This window comes from Rattus norvegicus, chromosome 18 (genome assembly GCF_021556685.1).
Source record: "Rattus norvegicus strain SHRSP/BbbUtx chromosome 18, alternate assembly SHRSP_T2T, whole genome shotgun sequence".
In the NCBI taxonomy this organism is placed as follows: domain Eukaryota; kingdom Metazoa; phylum Chordata; class Mammalia; order Rodentia; family Muridae; genus Rattus; species Rattus norvegicus.
In genome coordinates, this window is record NC_141551.1 from 42,849,161 (window position 1) to 42,874,473 (window position 25,313).

The 25,313-nt window shown below is 39.4% G+C and overlaps 1 pseudogene; it reads left to right on the forward strand.

The window, feature by feature from the left end:
* The first annotated feature begins 2,359 nt into the window (after positions 1 to 2,359).
* Positions 2,360 to 25,313, forward strand: part of LOC147999781 (small ribosomal subunit protein eS10 pseudogene) — a 68,332-nt pseudogene continuing 45,378 nt past the window's right edge.

The window sequence follows — 25,313 nt, forward strand, 5'->3', positions numbered from 1 at the left end:
ACAGACCTCAATAATAAAGGTTCTGTTGCTGCTGCCACTGCTGAACTTCCTGATGTCCAATGGTAGTGAGATATGTTGAATCTCTGATTTAGATATTAAGGTAATATCATTCAGATGAAGAAAGAGTAGCTTTCTTTTGTTGGTTTGGAGCACTCCCAAGAATGTCTTTTATTCCAACTTCTGCTCAGCATTACCCTAGAGATTCCCTCTCTCCACGAGGCAGGCTAGGTTAGATATTGGCTGGAAATGAGGGAACTCTCAGAGAGCATGGTGTCTCCAAGTTGGTGAGGAAGGAATAGCTTTTCTGTTTATCTCTTCTAATTTAAAGCACAATAACATCTGGCTTTGCCAGTTTATAATTCAGAATTTAGGATTAGATAAAGGGTAGGAAACGTCGTTTGTCCTTGAGACATATTTTACTAAAAAATTTAATTTCAAGGTCAATGGAGTCAGTAGTGCAAAGAGGACCGAGAAGAGTGTTAGGCCACTGAAGACGGTGTGTTTGCATACTAACAGTGGAATGACTATTACACCCTGCTCTGTTGGAATTCAGGCATTAGATCATAAAATCTTTCGTAGTGAAAGTTTTCACCGTAGGGTTATAAGACAAGGGTGGGAGTCCAAGAAGTGTGGTATAATTCTTGTTTGAATTTGGAAGGTCTAACAATTCTTTCTTTTGATTATGCCAAATTCATGAATTTTTGCTGTAATGGCCAGGGAACCTGAGAACACTGCCTGATTTGCTGACCAGTGCTTGAAGTTTAAGCTCCTTTCCCACTTTGTTTCCCAGAGTCTAATTCAAGGTGATCCTCTCTCAGTCACAACTGGTTTAAGTGTTGGCTTCTCCTCACGCCATTAAATGGAATTTGTGGGACATTGCAATGTCTTTCCTGACTCAGAGCTCCTGGATGCACAAAGCCAATTTACTTCTTGCTGTTTTGTCTTGGGCATCTCACCCTGTGCTTTAATGACAGCTCAGCAGTTTTAGTAGCCCCCGTTTAATGGGTGAAAACAGACCCAGTCTGTCTAAACATAGCTTATTCACTGGCTCTCATCAAAACAATTCAGTTTTGCGACATGATGAGGCAGTGGAGCATGGAAAGCAACCACACAAGACTCCATTCAGGTCTGAAGCTGGACCCTGGGGCAGAAACAAGTCAGCCCAGGCAATGGGTCATATTAAATCCCCCCCCTTTTTTTGAAGAGAACCTGTCTGTTTCTGAAACAGGGTTTTTGTTTCCGTGGGACAATAGAGGTTCTTTGGCAAGAGCAACCCAGCACAGTTAAAAAGCCATTAGAGAAACTTCCTCTTTGAAGGAGTGAGATTTTAACTTTGACTGTAGGGTGTCATTGTACTCAAACACCTTCATTCCACAGTTCAGAAAAAAAAGCAGATCTGAAGGAAGATGGTACATTGTTTAAATCTCTTGGTGAGGGAGCATCCACCATGCATCTCTCCACTTTGGCCAACTCACAGGGTAAGCAGCTGCGTCTTACTCTCAGTTTGTGACTTCTGTATCACTGCCATTGGGTAGTTTTTATTTCTAGACCTTTATCGAGTCTGGCCCTTCAGAGATAGAGCAGTGAAAGGAATACCAAATGGCACATAAAATAAAAAATAACCACTTTCTCTAGGCTCCCCGAGGGATATAATTTAAAATGTATCTGTATTAACTATCCTTTGGTGAAAAACCTCATTCCTTGTAGCTTTCAGTGTTTTGAGAAAGGTGGATTCTAAATGATATTTAACAAGTGCACACTTAATGCTGCTACCCTAAGTTAGTTCATTTAGCTCTTTTAATTGCATATGTACAAAGTATAAAATGCTATTTATTAGTTGTCACTTATCTATAGTCACCCTACATGCAGTTCTAGTTCTGGCATTTTTATTTCAGAATAAACCACATAGGTGATAAAAATAAGACTATGGAGTTAGTGGAACTGTATTTTGAATCACTTTTCCTCTATTGGAAGATTGTGTTTGAGGTGACAAGGTGTTTTAGGCTCAGACAATAGCTATATGCATTCAAAACTGTGTGCTATGTAACCTTCATAGACACCAGGAAGATTCTAGAACAATGATTGAGTTTCAGAAAATCAAGTTACAGAGACATTTATTAATTTTTATAGGCATGCTTCTCAGATAACTGCAAGTAATTTATTTTTGTCTCTAAAAATAGGACTGGTTATTAGGGTCAGGGAAAAATTAACAACCCATGTAACAGCATTAGAAAGTGAAACCTGGAGGAATGGTTCAATCCTGACCATCAGAAAATGGTGGAGAGCAAATTGGGAGATTAAACGTAGGCTGATTGTGGGGCCCATCTGTCTGTGTTGCTGCTAAAGGGGTGTGCTCAGCATGGCAACTGTTTGTACTGATGTCATAGGCTCATGCACTTGCATGTCTGAAGGTTTCCATGCTGAATCAGGTGATCAGAGGCCTATAGGGACACTTCCCAAAAAGAAGGACTCATTTGAAACTTACGTGGCATCAGAGTGTCCAGAGAGGTAATGTTAGGTCATAGACAAGGATGCGAGAAAGAGTGACAGAATGGAGCAGCTGAACTCCTACTAAAATCTAAGTCTAGAGTTGTAGTGTGCGGAGCAATGCTCTCTTGACAAGAGGCAGTCTATTTAACGAGGTCTGCACAAGAAGTAATGAGAGTCCGCACAGTGTTTGGATGTCAAGTAATGGGAATCTGTACAAAGTTTAGTCAGCAGCTTGAGCAGAGGTATTTGATTGACACTATGCAAATGCATCCTATTCTCTCATTCTGGATGTCTGAGTATAGTCTAACCCAGCTGAGTCTGGAAGAGGTTTAAGTTGGGTGTGTGAAGTCAACATTTCAGACACAAGCACGGAGCCCCCAGCATTTAATTGAAGAAATAAAATTTTAAGTTCAAGTGACTCTTTCCTATTAAGATGATTTTGCATCCAATTCAGATTTCTATTCTTGTACTCGCTGACCCTGTCTTTGAGGAGCGCGATGGAGGCACATTGTCCTTTTGTTGTGGAGTGAAGCAGAGCTAGAGCTGTCATCTGTCTGAAGGGTGACAGTTCCTGTTTCTCCACACCTGCAGAGCCCCAGACAACATATCACATTCAACTTCAGTGCTTGGGAAGGCGTATTGTTTATAGTATTTGTACTTTGTTCTGCTAATGGCTTTCACTTCAAGCTTGGTCTCAAAGCCAACACAGGTGCCCCAGTATTGTCTACTAAGGGAGTGGACCCGAAACCCATTGTGTGCTTTGTCACTTTTAATCAGGTAGCCTTTCCCATGATTGACTGACTGACTTGAAGCCTTCAATGGGTTTTCCAAGACATTTAGGAAATATGGTGTTTTCTTTTCTCTGTTGTTAACATTAATGACACTAAATATTTAATCACGGACGAGGACTGCAGAAGCTGCCTCCGAGTGATGAATAATGAGCCCCTGTACATTTGTGACTCTCTGTTGTTGGCTGATTAGGTTGACTCTGTGTAGTTTGCAGGGAGAGGTTGAGCAAGAGTGGCTTTGTGTTGCTGGTGGAAGAGAATGTAATACCAGGGACTTTGATGAAGGTGAATGTGTGTGGCTGCCTGTCTTGATGAATTGTTTCAACCATAGCTTGAATAATTATGTGCCTTTCAGCTTTTCTATTTTGTTTACCTTCAAAGACATCCAAACACATTCGTTTTGCTTCTTGTACATTTGAGGCATATTCTTTTCCTCATAGGTACAATTTTATATTTGGGCAAATGGCTAAGCTAAATAACAGAGAAAACAAATCACTAATTTTTGACTGTGCCTCAGCAATAGTATGGGCAGTAGAACCAGATATTCTGATTGAAGTGCTCATATAAATCTTAGGTGAACTCCTGATGCCTCTGCTTTTATGGAATGTGGACATAGACATACAACAGGAAGCCTGTATAACAACACAACAAGAAGACACTGCCTGTAGGAGAAAGGAGACTGAATAGAATTTTTAGCCAAGTCCACTGACACCTGATTTTAGATCTTTACTAGTTATAGAACCTAATTTTAACTTAATTATTGCTTTCATGATCTTGCTCTTGAGAGAGAGGTATAAGGGAGAGAGGAAGAGAGAAAAGAGAAGCAAGGTGACGTTGAATGTACTAGGGGATTTGGGACTTTAGATATTCAATTATGTGAAAGGAACAATGATTCCACTGTTTGTTTATCTGTCTCTCTGTCTGTCTGTCTGTCTGTCTACCTACTTATCACCCACTGGGGTAGTGGTCAAATGACCCTTTAATAGGGGTTGCTTAAGACTCTTGGAAAAAACTCAGATATTTATAATACAATTCATAATTGTAGCAAAATTACAATAATGAGGTAGCAATGAAAACGATTCAATGGTTGGAGGTCAGTAAAACATGAGGAACTGTAATAAAGAGTTGCAGCATTAAGAAGGCTGAGAACCCCTGGCTTAGAGGATGTCCCAGGTATTCTACTCCTGGGAGTACAACACAGAAGGTCAAGACACCAGCTTCTGTGTTGTTCATTGCTGCTACTCCACCACCTCTTCTGGGAGCTCCGTAGGTCGGCTAGACTCAAGCATAGTTCTGTGCCCACAAAGATCACTCTATGATTGCAGTTGAAATAATTGATACATCAGTTCCATAGATGGTTACTCTCTCAGTATTTGTTTCTTAAATATTCTATTAATGCTTGGTTGTTCCGAGTAACACAATTTCTTAAGTGATCATTTTATGGTTGTGACCTATTAATGCAAAAAGTATCTACACTTTAAAACAACGGAAATAACAGTCAAACTAGATAGAGAGCTAGAATGAAATAAACTAGCTAGATAAGATTTTGCATAATCATTAACAACATTGGCTTTGAAATCAACCTGACATAGACACAACTTTTAGATCTGATGTTCAAGACACCCCTGAGAGGTTTCTAAAGAAAAAGAAGACTATACATTTCTCTCACTGGGCAAGGCAAAGCTATTTGGAGGAATTTTGGCTTACTGATGTTCACTAGAGTAATTGTTGTTTAGACAATAACAGCAATATACAAAACACATTGGCGGCTTATTTCTGGTTAACTTCATCATCCGTGGTAGATATGATCAGGAACATCTCTTCCTGATATGGTGTCAGAAGATGTCTCTTTGCCTTCCACAGCCAGTCGCAGGTAAAGACATGTACCATTTCTCTTTCTTAAAAACATGGAATATAAGGTATTATGGTCATTCGCTCTGTCCACTCAAAAGAGTTTGCTAATGAAACTTTTGTGTTCTAAGATGAGATGTGGAGATAAGGTTTCTGATACAATACACATATCTGTAGCATGCCATCTTGTTTCTCCTTTGTTTGTTGAGTACAAATTTAGATATATCATTGAAATTTCCTTTCTGAAATACTCTTCCTTCTTTTCCACAGACCCCAAGAGGGTCAGAATCTCACTAAGTCATTCAGAGAAGAGAAGAACTGTGTTAGTGCACAGGAAGAAGCAGGTGTTTCCACACACCCACTTACAGATGTACGAGTTCAGAAATCATCCACTGCCTCAGAGTTAATAAACGTTAAAGTAGCAGATTTGTCCTGCACATTCATCATCTGTATCATCTTCCACCTCTGTGGAATTTCCCCTTCTCTCCACGTGCCAGGTGCAAGCTTGTGATGTCAGAAGAAAATTGAACTCTTTTGCAGACACTTGACCCTAATCAAGTATTTGTCATCTTGGGAGATACGTGTAGCATATCTTGCAGAAAAATCCCCGCTCCTGGGTGCCTTTTGGTTCCTTTTAATCCACTTTTTTTTCACATAGCACCATCCTTGTTAAGGTAACTGCACCCTCTGACTTCTTTTCTTGCTACAAAATGCAATTGGCTGTCAGTCAAATCTAAAATAAAGCTTTCTGACAACAAACTTTTGCATTTTCTAAATACCAGCATCAGGGAATTGGGTTGTTATTGTGTGATATAAACTGGTGAAGGAATGTCCCTTCCCAGTGATGAAGCTTACTGTTTAACAGGAATATCATGGTCACCAATGCCACCACCACATTTCATTGACTGCATATTTCAAAGACTTCATCTTGTCTTTCTACTTTTGTCAGTGTCTTCCAGTTACATTTGTTGATTTCCTTCTGGTTTCTGCTCCTCCTGGCTAAAGCCCTTTCCTTGCAGCTCATTCCTTCCTAATGTGTGTTAGACACCCTCCCAGGAGAAGGCACTTTGCTAGGTCAAAATCTCACCAAACCTGATGGGTAAGCGCTCCCATTGCTTAGGCTTGAGAAAATAATGAGTCTCAGGAGAGCAAGAAATAACATTCAAGTTTCCTTTTCATGCCTGCTGTATTCAAAGATAGCTAGTGGATCTAAGGGCTAGGAAGATTAGGAAGAAGTCAAAACAAAACAAAACAAACTTATATTCCAGGATTTACTGTTAGGGCAGCATATAGTCCCTATAACTACAGGATAAAAGGGAAGTGGTAGGTAACTTGTATTGTCAGTGACATTTAAATCACCACACCCTGCTATCTGGCTGTCCAGTCCTATAGAAAGGTTCATTACTATATCCTTAACTCTTCTTATGTGGTAAGTTGCTGCCATGCAGTTCACATGAGATATTTCTCCATCCCAAGGTCCAGGAGTCTGTTTCGGTATATGGTTAAAAATCACACGACTGGTTCCTGTGAGTACCCACTCTACGTAGATCTGCAGATATGTCCCCTTGGAGGGTTGTTACTACACCTGACACATACATCACGTTCCACAGGCAGTGCTGGCATTGCCCCACACCATGCTAGCCCCAAGAATTCTATAGCCTAGCACAGCTTCCTGTCATGGACTCTGCTCACTCTCCCAACAACTCAGTGAAGTCATGACTCAACAAACTAAAACCCAACAGCCAGATTTATATGTTAATTACTCAATGTACAGTATATCCACATGATTAATTTGCAACCAAGTGATAAGGATGTAAACTGCCCAACTAGATAAAATATAGTTTGTTCATCTAGACACACAAAATCCTGTACACATCCATCCCTTAAGAACAATCATAACAACCTGTAAATGTGCAGAGAGAAATCTTAAATCCACATCCATATTCTCTTGGCTATTCTCTCCCTCGCTCCAATCTTCTCTCCTCTCTAAAACTTTTCTCCTGCCCATCCTTCCACCTCATCCAATGACAGACCTCGTTCTATACTGTACCTGCCTTCATCAACCTACATCAACCTACAGGAGTCCTTCTTAGATGCTTTTGTAAATTATAGAAAATAATGTAAAATTAAAATTTTACTTGTATCAGGCATGTAGTAAAACTTACAACTCTTCAGAGTACAGTGAAGTTCAGTTTTATTTATACGACAAGATGAATGCTTTAAAAGATACCATTGTTTCATTTAGCATTGGATTTTCTTCTTGGGCTCAATTAACTGCTCTGTTATCAATTTCATATTTTTCCTACTTGATAAGCTTGATATCTTAAGGGTGAGAGTACTGCTTATTTATTTTCGCTCTTGCCTCTTTTTATGTAAAGATTATGTCTTACGGTGTTTTGTCCTTGTAGAATATGAGCTTGTCCTTCCTGACTTGTGGATTGTTTATTTTTGGTTTTGTTTGGTGTGGTTTTTGAGACTCACTTGGTTTCTCAATAGCTTAGGCCCCATTTTTGGGTATATTTTTAGTTCAAAGATTCATAAGCCATATACATGTAGTGTGTTTTATTTTAAACTGACACCCATCATAATGGGTTCGTGGAGCTAGCAGGTATTTAAGTATTTAAGGTTACTTTACACATTCCCTTCAGGGTGTACCTTACCTGAAAGACCTAATTTAATGCAGGGACAGTATGATTTGCAACCCCTACTTTTCCCATGACATGTTCATCTCTCCCTGTTTTTCAAACATCAATATTTAGCTGAGACCAGAGATCCTACCCAGGGAAGCTGCAGCCCAACCAACCTTGCTCTGTTTTTGCTTTGTTTTGTCCTGTATGGATTTACTTTCCCCAACTTTCAGAGATTGTTTGTGCTTTTAAGTAATTTAAAGTGGCTTTTAAAGATATTATCCATCTGCCATAAACTCACTTAAAAGATCATTCTGGGTTTTAATACCCTGATGGAGTTGAGCAACCTTGCCTACTGAAGCCTTTTCATTATCTTAAAAGAGACGGAAGCCCATTTGGCTATCACTACAATGTTCCCACCTTCTGGGATCCCAGGCAGGCATTAATCTACTTTCTGTCCCTGTGGATTTACCTATTCTTAACGTTCACATCAATGAGATCAGACAACATGAAGTCTTCAAAATTTCTCCCTTGACTTAGCTAAGCATTTGGGGGCCCAGCTGTACATTGTATAATACATGCCAGTACTTCAACTTTCTTCTTGTTTTCCCTCTTAGTAAATGGAATAGACATTATAGAGAATAGCATTGTATTAGAGTGCATCATCTTCTCTCTGTGGACAAGCTGCAAAGCAGAGTGTACTGGCACACTGTCACCTGATCCAGAGTTTACTCAGACCATCTCTTGTGTGTCCTTTGAGTTTTCACAATATATAATAAAAAGACATGTTCATGGTGTTGTAGAAGAGAATTATGTCCCCCAATCCTTCGTATTCTTGTATTCTCTCCATTCTCTGCCACTTCCTCACTGTCTGCAATATCAAATCATCTTACTTTTTCCACCAAAGAAACCAGCTAGGCCTCATTTTAATCTAATTTTTAATTTTTTAAAATCTTATTTATTTAATTATTAATTTTGGCTTTTACTAAAGATAAATTAACTTCTTGGGTTTAGGAAGATGGCTGGCTGGTAGAGGTCCAGTAAACCATACATGAGCTTCATCTCTGGAACATAAGTGGCAAGTCATGTACCTGCGATCCCAAGGGTCCTTCAACATGATCGTGGTGGACATAGGATTATTCTAAAATCTCATTGGCAAAGTGGCCTGGAGGTCACAGCACTAACCAATGCTTGACTTGTGAAAGTTGTTCATTATGCTAGGGTACAAGCAAGAGCCTACGTATGTGTATACAGGAAAAAAATAGAAATAAATTGTTTAATTTTAAAAAAGTTTAAAGGAAATCCAAACCTTTACTTATTTGATTTGCTCAGATGTGTGCGCACTCGTGCGGGTGCACACACACACACACACACACGCACACACACACACACACACACACGCGCACACACACACACACACACACACACACACACACACAACAGTACAAGTGGAGTTAGAGAACACTTTATAGAAGTTAGTTATGTCTTTACACCATGTGGAACACAGGATCAACTTCATTGGTTAGGCTTGGTTACAGGTGCTTTACTGGATAAATCATTTTTATTTGCCAGAAAAAAAAAACTACAATGATTAACTCTTGCGGTGCTTTACTTGTCAGACTGATTAAGATATTTTCTTTTGCTCCTATAGGTCAGTCAGAGCACTGTGTGTTTCTGGGGCCCTGTGCATATTATGTACATAATTTTGTATTTAGATTTTCATTTGATCATAGAGATCCTCCCATCTCACTTCTGCACAGTTAGTAATGATGACTATTCTTTCATTTATTGCTTCAGCCATTTTCTTTTTCTTTTTTTGTTTGTTTGTTTTACCCTGTTTTGGATTGATCTCTCTGGTTGAAAAATTTCCATTTCTCTACTTAGAGAATAAATTTCTAAATTTCTGGATTTCTGGCTCTATAGATGTCCTCTATGTGTGTTAGATAAGAGCTCTATCACTAAGTTATAGCCCCAGAATCCATTGCTTCAAAACCTTTAACTGGGCCTCCCTAGGTTACTCAGCCTACTCTTGACTTCCTTCTGTACAGGCAGGCTTTGAATTTGTGGTTTCTTGCCTCAGCTTTCCAAGTAGCTTAGATACAGGTTGGTTTATGTTTGGCTTATTTGTTTATTTGTATGTGTTTGTTTGTGGGTGTGAACATGCCTATAGCATGTGTTTGCAAGTCAGAGGACAGCTTGTTGGGAGTCTTTTCTCTCTTTGTATTAGATGGATTCTGAGGCTGAACTCAGGTTGTCAGGCTCAGCACCAAGTACCTTCACCTGCTGAGTCACCTCGCTGGCTCCTTGCTGTTCTTCAGAGGAAACAGCTTCCAGATATTGGGCTGATGTTCTATAGAGATCTATCTTGTAGGTCTTGTTGGTTTACAGGGCTGAACAATTCTTCTAGTTCCTGTTTCTTTCCTATCATTAAGGTAAATGGGTATTAATTACCTAATATTATTTAGAACCGTGTATTTTCTCTCAATTCTGTGTCTTTTTCATCAATCATGCTATTTGTAAATATAATTATTATATATATTCATGTATATTAATCATGTATATTCATGTTATTATAAATGTTCTTATTTCTCTAGATTTTATTTGGAAAACCTATTTTGTTAAATTTCTAGTTTGATACTTGTATGATAAACACCTTTTAATTATTTTCAATCTACTAATATTTAAAGCATGTCTCCTCACTTCTCAAAAGAAGTACAAATTGCAGTTAATACCTGAAGTGATCAATATTCATAGCCACCAGGACAAATCAAATTAAATTGCAGTGAGATTCAATCTTACCCTCAGCTGCAATGACTATTAGCAAGAATGCAAATGACAACAGACATTGCTGAGGATGTGGGGAAAGAGGACCCCACATTTGTTTCTGATGTCAATATAAACTACTACAGCCTGTGAATGTCCCTCAGGAACTAAAACTAGAGATACCACACTATGTTTATTCCCAAAAGAATTTAAGTCAGCATACTACACTATGACACAGATACTTGTGCATCTATAAGCATTACTACATCATTCACAGTAACTGTGAGATTGTGATCTGTTCTTTCCGACGATGAATGGATAAAGATGGGGTACATGTAAAGGAGTTTTATTCTGCTACAAGAAAAAATTAAATTATTTCAGCTTTAAAAGTGTGGATTGGGAACCATCATATTGAGTGAAATAAACCTCATTCCCCCCAAAAAATCCAAATATTTCGTATGTATTTTCTATTTAAAATTCTAGCCTGACAATCTGTTTCTTGTTTGATATTTTTTTAACCCTTTTACATTTAATATTATTTGTACTGTTCCTGGTATAGGCATCTACCATTTAATTTTTTTCCATTTTTATGCATCCAATGGAATCTTTTCATAATCAGAAAGTAGATTTGAATGTATGTTTGTAAATGTGAGTGTGTGTATATACATGAAGAATTGGGCCAGTGAGGAGACAGCAAATGCTCTACAAGGATAACAGGAAGTAACATGTGGTGGAAGAAAAGCAAAATATTGTACATTTTCTTTCCTACACAGAATCTATATTTAAACATTCATATATATACTATATATATTCATATATATTTTTTCAAGCATGAAAACAGAAGGGGTGCTATTTGTGGGAAAAATCATTGGTGGTAGAGGAAAATGGAAAAATGGGGGAGATAGTGGCCAGTGTAAATAGGAACAAGGTACAATGATATATATATACACAAAAATATTGTAATGAAAACCATTATTATGTGTTTTTTTTACAGCAAAAATAGACAAAACATGTCTCTTGTAGTAAAGAATATATACCTAGATTCTATTTTCTACTTAAAAATCTAGCCTGACAATCTGTTTCTTTGATTTTTTTCATCTTTATTAACTTGGGTATTTTTATTTACATTTAGATTGTTATTCCATTTCCCGGTTTCCAGACCAACATCCTCCTAAACCCTCCACCTCTCCTTCTCTATGGGTGTTCCCTTCCCTATCCTCCCCCCATTACCGCCCTGCCCCCAACAATCACAATCACTGGGGGTTCAGTCTTGGCAGGACCAAGGGCTTCCCCTTACACTGGTGTTCTTACTAGGCTACTCATTGCTACCTATGAGGTTGGAGCCCAGGGTCAGTCCATGTATAGTCCTTGGGTAGTGGCTTAGTCCCTGGAAGCTATGGTTGGTTGGCATTGTTGTTCACATCGGGTCTCAAGACCCTTCAAACTCTTTCAGCCCTTTCAAAAATTCCTTCAACGGGGGTACTGTTCTCAGTTCAGTGGTTTAAAAATGGCATTCGCCTATGTATTTGTTGTATTCTGACTGTGTCTCTCAGGAGAGATCTACATCCAGTGACTGTGTCGACCTGCACTTCGTTGCTTCATCCATCTTATCAAGTTTGGTGGCTGTACATGTATGGACCACATGTGGGGCAGGCTCTGAATGGGTGTTCCTTTTGCCTCTGTTCTAAACTTTGCCACCCTATTCCCTCCCAAGGGTATACTTTTTCCCCTTTTAAAGAAGGAGTGAAGCATTCACATTTTGGTCATCCTTCTTGATTTTCATGTGTTCTTTGCATCTAGGGTAATTCGAGCATTTGGGGTAATATCCACTTATCAATGAGTGCATACCATGTGTGTTTTTCTGTGATTGGGTTACCTCACTCAGGATGATATTTTCCAGTTCCATCCATTTGCCTATGAATGTCATAAAGTCATTGTTTTTGATAGCTGAGTAGTATTCCACTGTGTAGATGTACCACATTTTCTGTATCCATACCTTTGTTGAAGGGCATCTGAGTTCTTTCCAGCTTCTGGCTATTATAAATAAGGATGTTATGAACATAGTGGAGCATGTATCTTTGTTATATGTTGGGGCATCTTTTGGGTATATGAACAAGAGAGGTATAGCTGGGTCCTCAGGTAGTTCGATGTCCAGTTTTCTGAAAAACATCCAGACTGATTTCCAGAATGGTTGTACCAGTCTGCAATCCAATCAACAATGGAGGAGTGTTCCTCTTTCTCCACATCCTCACCAGCACTTGCTGTCATCTGAGTTTTTGATCTTAGCCATTCCCACTGGTGTGAGGTGAAATTTCAGGGTTCTTTTGGTTGGCATTTCCCTTATGACTAAAGATGTTGAACATTTCTTTAGGTGTTTCTCAGCCATTCGGCATTCCTCAGTTGTGAATTCTTTGTTTAGCTCTGAACCCCATTTTTAATAGGGTTATTTGTCTCCCTGCAGTCTAACTACTTGAGTTCTTTGTATATTTTGGCTGTAAGCCCTCTATCAGTTGTAGGATTGGTAAAGATCTTTTCCCAATCTGTTGGTTGTTGTTTTGTCCTAACAACAGTGTCCTTTGCCTTACAGAAGCTTTGCAGTTTTATGAGATCCCATTTGTCGATTCTTGATCTAAGCATAAGCCATTGGTGTTTTGTTCAGGAAATTTTCTCCAGTGCCCATGTGTTCCAGATGCTTCCCCACTTTTTCTTCTATTAGTTTGAGTGTATCTGGTTTGATGTGGAGGTCCTTGATCCACTTGGACTTAAGCTTTGTACAGGGTGATAAGCATGGATCGATCTGCATTCTTCTACATGCTGACCTCCAGTTGAGCCAGCACCATTTGCTGAAAATGCTATCTTTTTTCCATTGGATGGTTTTAGCTCCTTTGTCAAAAATCAAGTGACCATAGGTGTGTGGGTTCATTTCTGGGTCTTCAATTCTATTCCACTTGTCTATCTGTCTATCTCTGTACCAATACCATGCAATTTTTATCACTATTGCTCTGTAATACTGCTTGAGTTCAGGGATAGTGATTCCCCAACAAGTTCTTTTAATGTTGAGGATAGTTTTGGCTATCCTGGGTTTTTTGTTATTCCAGATGAATTTGCAAATTTTTCTGTCTAACTCTTTGAAGAATTGGGTTGGTATTTTGATGGGAATTGCATTGAATCTATAGATTGCTTTTGGTAAAATGGCATTTTTACCGTATTAATCCTGCCAATCCATGAACATGGGAGATCTTTCCATCTTCTGAAATCTTCTTCAATTTCTTTCTTCAGAGGCTTGAAGTTCTTATCATACAGATCTTTCACTTGCTTGGTTAAAGTCACATCGAGTTATTTTATATTATTTAGGACTATTATGTATGGTGTCGTTTCCCAAATTTCTTTCTTGGCTTGTTTCTCTTTTGTGTAGAAGAAGGCTACTGATTTATTTGAGTTAATTTTATACCCAGCCACTTTGCTGAATGTGTTTATTAGGTTTAGTATTTCTCTGGTGAAACTTTTGGGATGGCTTAAATATACTGTCATATCATCTGCCAATAGTGATATGTTGATTTCTTCTTTTCCAATCTGTATACCTTTGATCTCTTTTTGTTGTCTGATTGCTCTGGCTTTAACTTCAAGAACTATATTGAATAAGTAGAGAGAGAGAATGGGCAGCCTTGTCTAGTCCCTGATTTTAGTGGGATTGCATCAAGTTTCTCTCCATTTAGTTTAATGTTAACTACTGGTTTGCTCTATATGGCTTTTACTATGTTTAGATATGGGCCTTGAATTCCTATTCTTTCCAGGACTTTTATCATGAAGGGGTGTTGAATTTTGTCAAATGCTTTCTCAGCATCTAATGAAATGATCATGTGGTTTTTATCTTTCAGTTTGTTTATATAGTGGATAACGTTCATGGTTTTCTGTATATTAAACCATCCCTGGGATGAAGCCTACTTGATCATGGTGGATGATGGTTTTGTGTGCTCTTGGATTCGGTTTGGAAGAATTTTATTGAGTATTTTTGCGTCGATATTCATAAGGGAAATTGATCTCAAGTTCTCTTTCTTTGTTGGGTCTTTGTGTGGTTTAGGTATAAGAGTAATTGTGGCTTCACAGAAGGAATTCAGTAGTGCTCCATCTGTTTCAATTATGTGGAATAGTTTGGATAGTATTGGTATGAGGTCTTCTAAGAAGGTCTGATAGAATTCTGCACTGAACCCATCTGGACCTGGGCTCTTTTTGTTTGGGAGACCTTTAATGACTGCTTCTATTTCTTTAGGAGTTATGGGGTTGTTTAAATGGTTTATCTGTTCCTCATTTAACTTTGGTACCCAGTATCTGTCTAGGAAATTGTTCATTTCCTCCAGATTTTCAAGTTTTGTTGAATATAGGCTTTTGTAGTAGGATCTGAGGATTTTTTGAATTTCCTCTGATTCTGTAGTTATATCTCCCGTTTCATTTCTGATTTTCTTAATTTGTATACTCTCTGTGTCCTCTGGTTAGTCTGGCTAAGGGTTTATCTATCTTGTTGATTGTTTTCAAAGAACCAACTTTTTGTTCTGTTGATTCTTTCTATGGACCTTTTTATTTCTACTTGGTTGATTTCAGCTCTGAGTTTGATTATTTCCTGCCTTCTAGTCTTCCTGGGTGTATTTGTTTCTTTCTGTTTTAGAGCTTTTAGGTGTGCTGTCAAGCTACTGATATATGCTCGCTCCTGTTTCTTTGTGCAGGCACTCAGAGCTATGAGTTTTCCTCTTAGCACAGCTTTCATTGTGTCCCATAATTTGGGTATGTTGTACCGTCATTTTCATTAAATTCTAAGAAGTCTTTAATTTCTTCTTTATTTCTTCCTTTACCAGGTTATAATTGAGTAGGGCATTGTTCAATTTCCACGTATATGTGGGCATCCTTCCCTTATTGTTATTGAAGACCAGCTTTAGCCTGTGGTGGTCTGATAGGATGCATGGGATTATTTCTATCTTTCTTTATCTATTGAGTCCTGTTTTATGACCAATTATATGGTCAATTTTAGATAAAGTACCATGAGGTGGTAAGAAGAATTTATGTCCTTTTGCTTTAGGATAGAATGTTCTATAAATATCTGTTAAGTCCATTTGGTTCATGACTTCTCTTACTCTGTCTATGTCTCTGTTTAATTTCTGTTTCCATGATCTGTCCATTGATGAGAGTGGGGTGTTGAAATCTCCTACTATTATTGTGTGAGGTACAATGTGTCCTTTGAGCTTTAGGAATGTTTCTTTTATGTATGTAGGTGTCCTTGTATTTGGTGCATAGATATTTAGGATTGAGAGTTCTCATCTTGGTGGATTTTACCTTTGATGAATATGAAGTGTCCTTCCTTATCTTTTTAGATGTCTTTTAGTTGAAAATATATTTTATTTGATATTAGAATGGCTACTCCAGCTTGCTTCTTCAGACCATTTGCTTGGAAAGTTGTTTTCCAGTGTTTCACTCTGAGGTAGTGTCTATCTTTGTCTCTGAGGTGCGTTTCCTGTAGGCAGCAGAATGCAGTGTCCTCATTGCGTTTTCAGTTTGTTAATCTATGTCTTTTTATTGGGGAGTTGAGGCCATTGATGTTGAGAGATATCAAGGAATAGTGATTGTTGCTTCCTGTTATATTCGTGTTTGGATGTCAGATTATGTTTGTGTGTTTTTCTTCTCTTTGTTTTATTGCCAAGTAGATTATTTTCTTGGTTTTTCTAGGGTGTAGCTTGCCTCCTTATGTTGGGCTTTACCATTTATTATCCTTTGTAGGGCTGGATTTATAGAAAGATATTGTATAAATTTGGTTTTGTCATGAAATATATTGGTTTCTCCATCTATGTTAATTGAGAGTTTTGCTGTATACAGTAATGTGGGCTGTCATTTGTGTTCTCTTAGGGTCTGTATGACATCTGTCCGGGATCTTCGGACTTTCATGGTCTGTGGTGAGAAATCTGGTGTGATTCTGATAGGTCTGCCTTTATATGTTACTTGACCTTTTCCCCTTACTGCTTTTAATAATCTTTCTTTGTCTCATGCATTTGGCGTTTTGACTACTGTGTGATGGGAGGAGTTTCTTTTCTGTTCCAATGTATTTAGAGTTCTGTAGGCTTCTTGTATGTTTATGGGCATCTCTTTTTTTAGGTTAGGGAAATTTTCTTCTGTGATTTTGTTGAAGATATTTACTGGTCCTTTGAGCTGGGACTCTTCACTCTCTTCTATACCTATTATCCTTAGGTTTGATCTTCTCACTGAGTCCTGGATTTCCTGTACGTTTTGGACCAGTAGCTTTTTCCATTTTCCATTATCTTTGATAGTTGTGTTGATGATTTCTATGTAATCTTCTGCTTCTGAGATTCTCTCTTCTATCTCTTTTATTCTGTTGATGATGCTTGTATCTATGGCTCCTTGTTTCTTCCTTCGGTTTTCTATATCCAGGGTTGTCTCCCTTTGTGCTTTCTTTATTGCTTCTATTTCCATTTTTAATTCCTTCACCTGTTTGATTGTGTTTTCCTGGAATTCTTTCAGGGATTTTTGTGATTCCTCTCTATAGGCTTCTACTTGTTTATTTATGTTTTTCTGCATTTCTCTAAGGGAGTTCTTTATATCTTTCTTGTAGTCCTCCATCACCATGATCAAATGTGATTTTAAATCTAGAACTTGCTTTTCTGGTGTGTTTGGATATTCAGTGTTTGCTTTGGTGGGAGAATTGGACTCCGATGATGCCATGTGTCTTGGTTTCTGTTGCTTGGGTTCCTGTGCTTGCCTCTCGCCATCTGATTGCCTCTGGTGTTACCTTGTTGTTCTATTTCTGACCGTGGCTAGACTGTCCTATAGGCCTATGTGTCAGGAGTGCTGTAGACCTGTTTTCCTGTTTTCTTGCAGCCAATTATCGGAACAGAGTGTTCTGCTTTCAGGTGTGTAGTCTTTCCTTTCTATTGGTCTTCAGTTATTCCTGTGGGCCTGTGTCCTGAGTTCACCAGGCAGGTCACTTGGAGCAGAAAAGTTGGTCTTACCTGTGGTCCTGTGGCTGAAATTGCTCCAGGGGGGCTGCTTTTGAGCTCTCCATGAGGTTGGCAACCAGGAGGGCCTTCACTGCCTTTTCCCAGGTTCCCTGTACACTGTTGTTAGGAGTTTTTCCTCTGTAGTCAGAAATATGGGCAGAGGGTAGTCGCTTCTGGCTTCCTAGGCATGTCTGCCCCTCTGAAAGTTTAGCTCTCCCTCCCAAGGGATTTGGGTGCAGGGAGCTGTTGACCAGGTCCCTTCATGTCAGGGCTGTGTCTGGACCTCAGGGGACCTGCCGCTTGAGTGCCCCTATCTTCTGGTTCCCAGAGGCCCTATACAGTTTCCTCTTGGGCCAGGCATGTGGGCAGGGGTGGGCAGTATTGGTGGCCTCTCCCACTCTGCAGTCTCAGGAGGGCCCACTTCTCTGGGCGGGGAGCTCTCTCTCCCATTGGGTTTGGGAGCAGGGAACTGTGGGCCGGTATCAGCAAGATTGTGGCTCCAGCTTAAAACTGGAAGTGTCCAGTCCCAGAGGAATTTTGCCTCTGTGTGTCCTTAGTCTGCCAGGCATGTCGCTTGAAGCAGATAAGTTGGTCTTAACTGTGGTCCCACGGCTGAAGTTGCTCCTGTGGGGCTGCTTTTGAGTTCTCCATGAGGGCGGCAACCAAGAGGGCCTTCACTGCCTTTTCCCGGGTTGCCCATGCACGTGGGTCCCAGATGTTGTTAAGTGTTTTTCCTCTGTAGTCAGAAATGTGGGCAGAGGGTAGTCTCTTCTGGCTTCCCAGACATGTCTGCCCCTCTGAAGGTTTAGCTCTCCCTCCCAAGGGATTTGGGTGCAGGGAGCTTTTGACCAGGTCCCTTCAGTTCCGGGCAGTGTCTGGACCACAGGGGACCTGCCATTTGAGTGCCCCTTGTTCGATATTTTTTAACCCTTTCACATTTAATATTATTTGTACTGTTCCTGGTATAGACATCTACCATTTAATTTTTTTCCATTTTTATGCATCCCATGGAATCTTTTCTTATTTATTCAACCTCTATTAGTGTTTTAGTTCAATTTTTGCATGATTTAATCTGTTTTGTGGTTCTTTACAGAGGAGGATATCTGACAGTGGATATCTATAATGTAAAGCTATTTATTTGCTCTTAATTCTGGAGGCTGACAAGTCCAAAACGGGCATTGAAATCCTGCTTTGTCCTCACATGACATGAAACAGAAGGACAAGACTGCCGCAGAATGACCATGCTATGCAGAGCCCTTAAGAACAAACAGCCTGAGAGTATTGCGCTCATGAACTTCATACCTGCAAATGCTGTACCTACCTTTGTACCACCTGAATTCTTTCAGACCTTTTAAAAGTATGTCATGAGTTAAATAAATATTTTGTAGTGAATTATTAATAATGCCTCTAATGAGGATTTTTCTTTTTGGGAGTTATTTTTCAGGTTTGAAGATACAAGTGTATCCAATGAGACATAGTTATAATGCTTATTTTACATTTTGTGTCTCTTAGCAGAGCTGAGAGAAGAAAGAGAAAAGTACATATGCACGTATCCACTGTCATTCTCTTAACATGGAAGCATTTCTTGCTTCATTCATAAGAGACCCCTTCAGTATTTGTTGCAAGCCAGTGCTTTTAGCAACACGTCTTCTCATCTTATGTGTTTGAAATGTTTTTATTTTGTCCTTATTTTTGAAAGATAGATGTATTGGGTATAAAAGATTCTTGATTGACACCTTTTGTCCCTTAGCTGTGATATCCTACTTCTGTGTGCTGTTTCTGATGACAGGGTGCTTATTTATTGTCCTAGTATCCCTTGAATGAGATGGGTCTTCTTGTGTCAAAACTTTCATTTTTTTCATTTATCTTGACTTTCACCATTTGTGTTTTGATGTTTCTGGTAGAGTACTTTTTGTATTACATTGACCTGAGTTTGGTCAGTGACTTAGCTATACACAATTGTATTGATTTTATCAAATTGGAAAAATGTCTTATTTTCCTAAGGATTTTACCTTTCTCTTTCTCCCACTTCTCTGGTGTTCCTATTACATACTGGTTCAATGACAACTTCCTTTCTCTGAGGCTCCCTTAATTTTTTTTTTCGGAGCTGGGGACCGAACCCAGGGCCTTGCGCTTGCTAGGCAAGCACTCTACCACTGAGCTAAATCCCCAACCCCTCCCTTAATTTTCTAATACCCATTTTTCCTCTTTGCTTTTAAAGCCACACAACCCATAAGAATACATTCTCCTCTGATGGTTGCTCTGCAGTTTAAGATCCCTTTTAGATAATTTTAAATTTGTGTTTGCAGTTTTAAATCCAAGAATTTCCATCAGGTTTTTGCTCTATGACATAGGTAATAGTGACTCCTTTGAAGTTTTCTTCTACTCATCACTTTCAGATTATCACTTTTCCCAATGAAAGGGTTTTCCTCTGTGTGTTGCTTTAGATTTTGGCATTTCTGATACTGTTTTGTTGACAACTCTTTTGGGGTTATTTTTTTAGGACCATCTCTGCTGTTTGCGTATTATTTATGTGCTCAATGGCTTGGCTAGACTATTTTAAGGAAATCTGTTTTTTCCTCACAGTGTAGGTCATCATAGTCCATTCCTCATAGAGTACAATCTTGGGCAGGTGTACAGCACACCTGGCTTCATCAGGATCCTTTTTACTTTCTTTCTTTCTTCCTTTTTTTAAATGGAATATTTTCTATTTACATTTAAAATGTTATCTCCTTTCCTGGTTTCCTGTCCATAAACCCTCTATCCCATCCCTCCCTCCCCCTGCTTCTATGTTTCTCCACCCACTCATCCCTTCCTGCCTCCCACCCTGACATTCCTCTACACTGGGGCATCGATGGCAGGACCAAGGACCTCTCCTCTCATTGATGTCTAACAAGGCCATCCTCTGCTACATATGCAGCTGGAGCCATGGGTCTGTCCATGTGTACTCTTTGGATGGTGGTTTAGTCCCTGGGAACTCTGGTTGGTTGATATTGTTGTTCTTATGGGGTTGCAAATTCCTTCAGCTCCTTCAATCTTTTCTCTAACTCCTCCATTGAGTATCCCTGTTCTCAGTTCAATGGTTGACTGTGAGCATCCGCTCTGTGTTTGTCACGCTCTGGTGCAGAGCCTCTCAGTAGACAGCTATATCAGACTCTTGTCAGCATGCACATCTTGGCACCCTTTTTATTTCTTCACTGATCTTTCTATAAAGCTATCTTCATTTTGCATCATACTAATCTGATTAACTTCATGAATTAGCAACTGGCTATTTTGGATTATCTACACCTGGGATGACTTTTTTCATTTTTCTTTTTTAACATGCCTATCATCATAAGGGAATCTGTAATAAATTAAGGTCCAGGACCACAATTTTACATGTTACTTAACAGGTGTCAACCTTTTAAATTATGTATTACCCATTTTTTCCAAATTAGTTAATATAATCACATTTTAAAATACAAAGAATATGGACATCAGTATCCATGCAATAAAGCAATAAGTAAACCCTGAAAAATAACAAGAGTTTCTGTAAGGCGACTTCATCATTAATATAATTTCTAAGTTTCAATATTTATTTTTGATATTTTTTCCTTTTTTGTACTTTTTCTTTTATTGGATTTTTTATTTACATTTCAAATGCTATCCCATTTCCCAGTTTTCCCTCCAGAAACCTGCTATCCTATCCCCCTCCCCCTGCTTCTATGAGGGTGCTCCCTCGACTACCCACCCACTCCTGCCTACCTCCTGGCCCTGATATTCTCCTACACCGGGGCATCAAACCTTGACAGGACCGTAGGCCTCTCCTCCCCTTGATCCCCAACAAGAATATCCTCTGCCATGCAGCAAGAGACATAGGTCCATCCCTGTGTATTCTTGGGAAGGTGGTTTAGTCCCTGGGAGCTCTGGCATATCTGGCTGGTTGATATTGTTATTCTTCTTATGGGGTTACAAACCCCTTCATCTACTTCAGTCCTTTCTCAGTTTAATGGTTGGCTGCTAGCATCTGCCTCTATACATGTCAGGCTCTGGCAGAGCCTCTCAGGAGACAGCTATATCAGACTCTTGTCAGCATGCACATCTTGGCATCCACAATATTTTCTGCGTTTGGTGACTATATATGAGATGGATCCACTGGGTGGGGAAGTCTCTGAGTCTTTCCTTCAGTTTCTGTTCCACACTTTTCTCCTTATTTCCTCCTGTATTTTTGTTTCCCCTTCTGAGAAGGTCAGAAGCATCTACACTTTGGTCTTTCTTCTTTTTGAGCTTCATGTGGCTTGTGAATTTTATCTTGGATATTCCAAGCTTTTTGGCTAATCTCCAGTTATCAGTGATTGCATACCAAGTGCGTTCTTTTGTGACTGGGTTACCTCATTCAGGATGATATTTCCTAGTTCCGTGCATTTGCCTAAGAATTTCATGAAGTCGTTGTTTTTAATAGCTGAGTAGTATTCCATTGTGAAAGTGTACCACATTTTCTGTATCCATTCCTCTGTTGAAGGTTGTTTCCAGCTTCTGGTTATTATAAATAAGGCTGTTATGAACATAGTGGAGCATGTTTCCTTGTTATATGCTGGAACATCTTTTGGGTATATGCCCAGCAGTGGTATAGTTAGGTCTTCAGGTAGCACTATGTTCAATTTTCTGAGGAATGGCCACTGATTTCCAGTACCAACTTACAATCCCACCAACAATGGAGGAGTGTTCCTCTTTCTCCACATCCTTGCCAGCATCTGATGTCACCTGAGTATTTTTATCTTAGCCATTCTGAATGGTGTGAGGTGGAATCTCAGGGTAATTTTGATTTGCACTTCCCTAATGACAAAGGATGTTGAACATTTCTTTAGGTGCTTCTCATTCATTCCATATTCCTCAGTTGACAATTCATTGTTTAGCTCTGTACCCCATTTTTTATTAGGGTTATTTGATTCTCTGGAGCCTAACTTCTTGAGTTCTCTGTATATTTTAGATATGAGCCCTCTATCAGATGTAGGATTGGTAAAGATTTTTTGGTTACCATTTTGTCCTAGTTACAGTGTCTTTTGCCTTACAGAATCTTTGCAATTTTTTATTTATGTATATTTATTTTTTTAAATTGGGTATTTCTTATTTACATTTCAAATGTTATTCCCTTTCCTGGTTTCCTGTCCATCATCCCCCTAACCCCTTCCCCTCCCCTTCTATAAGTGTGTTCCCCTCCCCATCTACCCCCCCTTACCCACACCCCCAAAATTCCCTACACTGGGGATCCCACCGTGGCAAGACCAAGGGCTTCTCCTTCCATTGGTGCCTAGGAAGGCCATCCTTTGCTACTATGCAGTTAGAGCCATGATTAGAGCCATTTCTAATGTCTTTGAGAGAGGACCTTGCAATGAATATCACTACATTTTTTTCCAAATAAGGTAATTTATTTTGCCCAAGCTTCCTGTCTGTAGATTACCTTTTACCCCAATGCCACACTTCTGACACTCTTTTCTGAATGCATGGAGGACTCCTATTAACTTACTTTTCTGGTCACTGAACCTCCATGCTGGGGTGGTCTGGGTTGAAGATAATCAAAGATTCAGTGGGTTTAGTCAGCTGTGCCTGTTGGGCTTAAGAAGAATCAAGGAAACTAGAATTAGAGTTTGCAGCTGGAAGTTGGCTCAGGTGAGAAATACCTGTGTATTTTCCCTTGATGGGCAATCTCCTTAAGTGGGAGCCCAAAGTAGAGAGCATACCCCATCTTCTCGGAGTAAAGGCTTTATATGAAATATGAAATATGAAACTGAAATATGGAGAGAGACTCAAGGAGCCATGATAAACACCTTGACCCAAATGCCTCAGCCTCTTTCTGTTTGGGATGTAGATATTCTTGGATCACTTCTTACTTTATTTGTTTTTAAATTGCTCCCATAAAAACCCTAACAAGATATCTCAGACTGGGCTGCTGATGGTCCCACAATTTTGACATCCATGTTCTGCTGGAGGCCTCAGTGTAAAGTTGAGTCTCACCTTTTCAGCTTCTAGTGGTTTCCATTCTTCTTCATACTCCCCAAAGGTCAGTGTTCTTAGTCAGGGAACCATCCTTCTCAGTTCAAACCTCTGTTCGGCTCTGTTTTAAAGTCTCACTTGGTTCTAAACTTGTGGTCCATCAAATAACCCAGGTTAATTGGAAAGTCAATTCTGGGCCTTTAAATAAATCATGTCTGCAAATATACCTTTTCCTCATAATGCAGTACTTAGTTCCCAGTCATTAGGAATTGGCATCATTTTTGTCCACCATCCAGGTTACCATAAGCCACTTATCACAGTTCCCAGATAGATGAAGTGTCCTTTCAAAGTGTTGTTCCCTATCTGCACTAACACTTATTCTGGAGGACACAGGTTCGCCAATCTCACGTTGCACTCCATATCTGAAAGTCTTTCAAAGGTAGAATTCTACATTGTTGGAACAGAACAGCCTTTCAGTTTGTGCCCTCAGCTAAATTTAGAAACCAGGAGGCTCTGTAATTTCATAAAGTCTCAGAGGCGTGTAAATTCAAATTTATACAGAAGAGTTCCTGGTTAATGGCAATTAGCTCCCCGTGGCTATTCATTCATTCATCCACAGATGTGTTCTTGCCATTTCTGGTTTGGAAACTGGATATTTTATCATAATGGCTCATATAAATATCTTACTGAAGAAACTTTTAAAAATGCAACGACTTGTATCTCCTTGCAGGTACCATACTAGGCACCAATACACATGGTTAGGGAAGCTGTGATTTCTGGCAGCTTGAAGAGTTTGGCTTGGAACAGATCTAAGTTCTCACATTTCCTACACCTTCTCTGAGTTTCTCCCTGGGAATGTAGTCCACCATGTATCAGACAGGTGATCTTCCTGCTCTAACATGAAGCACTCATTCTGTCAGCCCCCGATGACTGCCTTCCACCCTTAGCCACAGTGAATGGCATGTGACTTAAATGCAGGTGTTTGTCACTGCTAACAGTGATGGCAGTAGTGGTGTGGAATATTTGTGTATCTACCACTGGGATTTAATTTCATGAATCTGGGTACTTCAGAAGCTATATCTGCTACCTATTAGGAAATTTGGGTGAAAATTAAATCAACAAAGATGATGGACCTGAGGAATACATTGCTTGTAGACAGTATCATTAGCTATAGTATAGCAATGTTTGATAACAGCAAAAGTATGACTTTTTTATTTATAGCCATTTGTGTTTCTTTTTTTAAAGAAATTAATTTAATTTTTATTTTACTTACTTTATATCCTGCTCACTGCCCCCTTTCCATTCACCTCCCCCACAATCAATCCCTTTCCCCTCCCCCTCTCCTCTGAGCTTGTGGGGACCCCTTGGGTATCCCCCCACCCTCTCCCTTCAAGTCTTTGTGAGGCTAGGCACTTCCTCTTCTACTAATGACAGTCAGGGCTGCCCAGTTAGTAGAACATATCCCATCTATAAGCAACAGCTCTTGGGATCTCCCATTCTAGTTGTTCGGGACCCTCTTCTCTCTACTCTAATCTGTTCTCTATACATCTTTTCCTAGCCATGAACTGAGTACGTTTGAATCCTTTGACTTCTTAAAATACACCAGTGACATTTTTTTTCATGAACGCTTTGGAGGGTTCTTGCCAGGAGTTTGAGACCCTCGAAGCATAATGGTCACTTCACAGCTGTCGAGAGACCAGTGCCTTAAAAAAAAAACAAAAACAAAAACAAAAAAACAAACAAAAAAAAAGCCCCACACAAGTGTTGGATTTTTCCAGGCAGAACTTCTTTTGATTCATGCTCATGTAGAAAAAGCATGCATT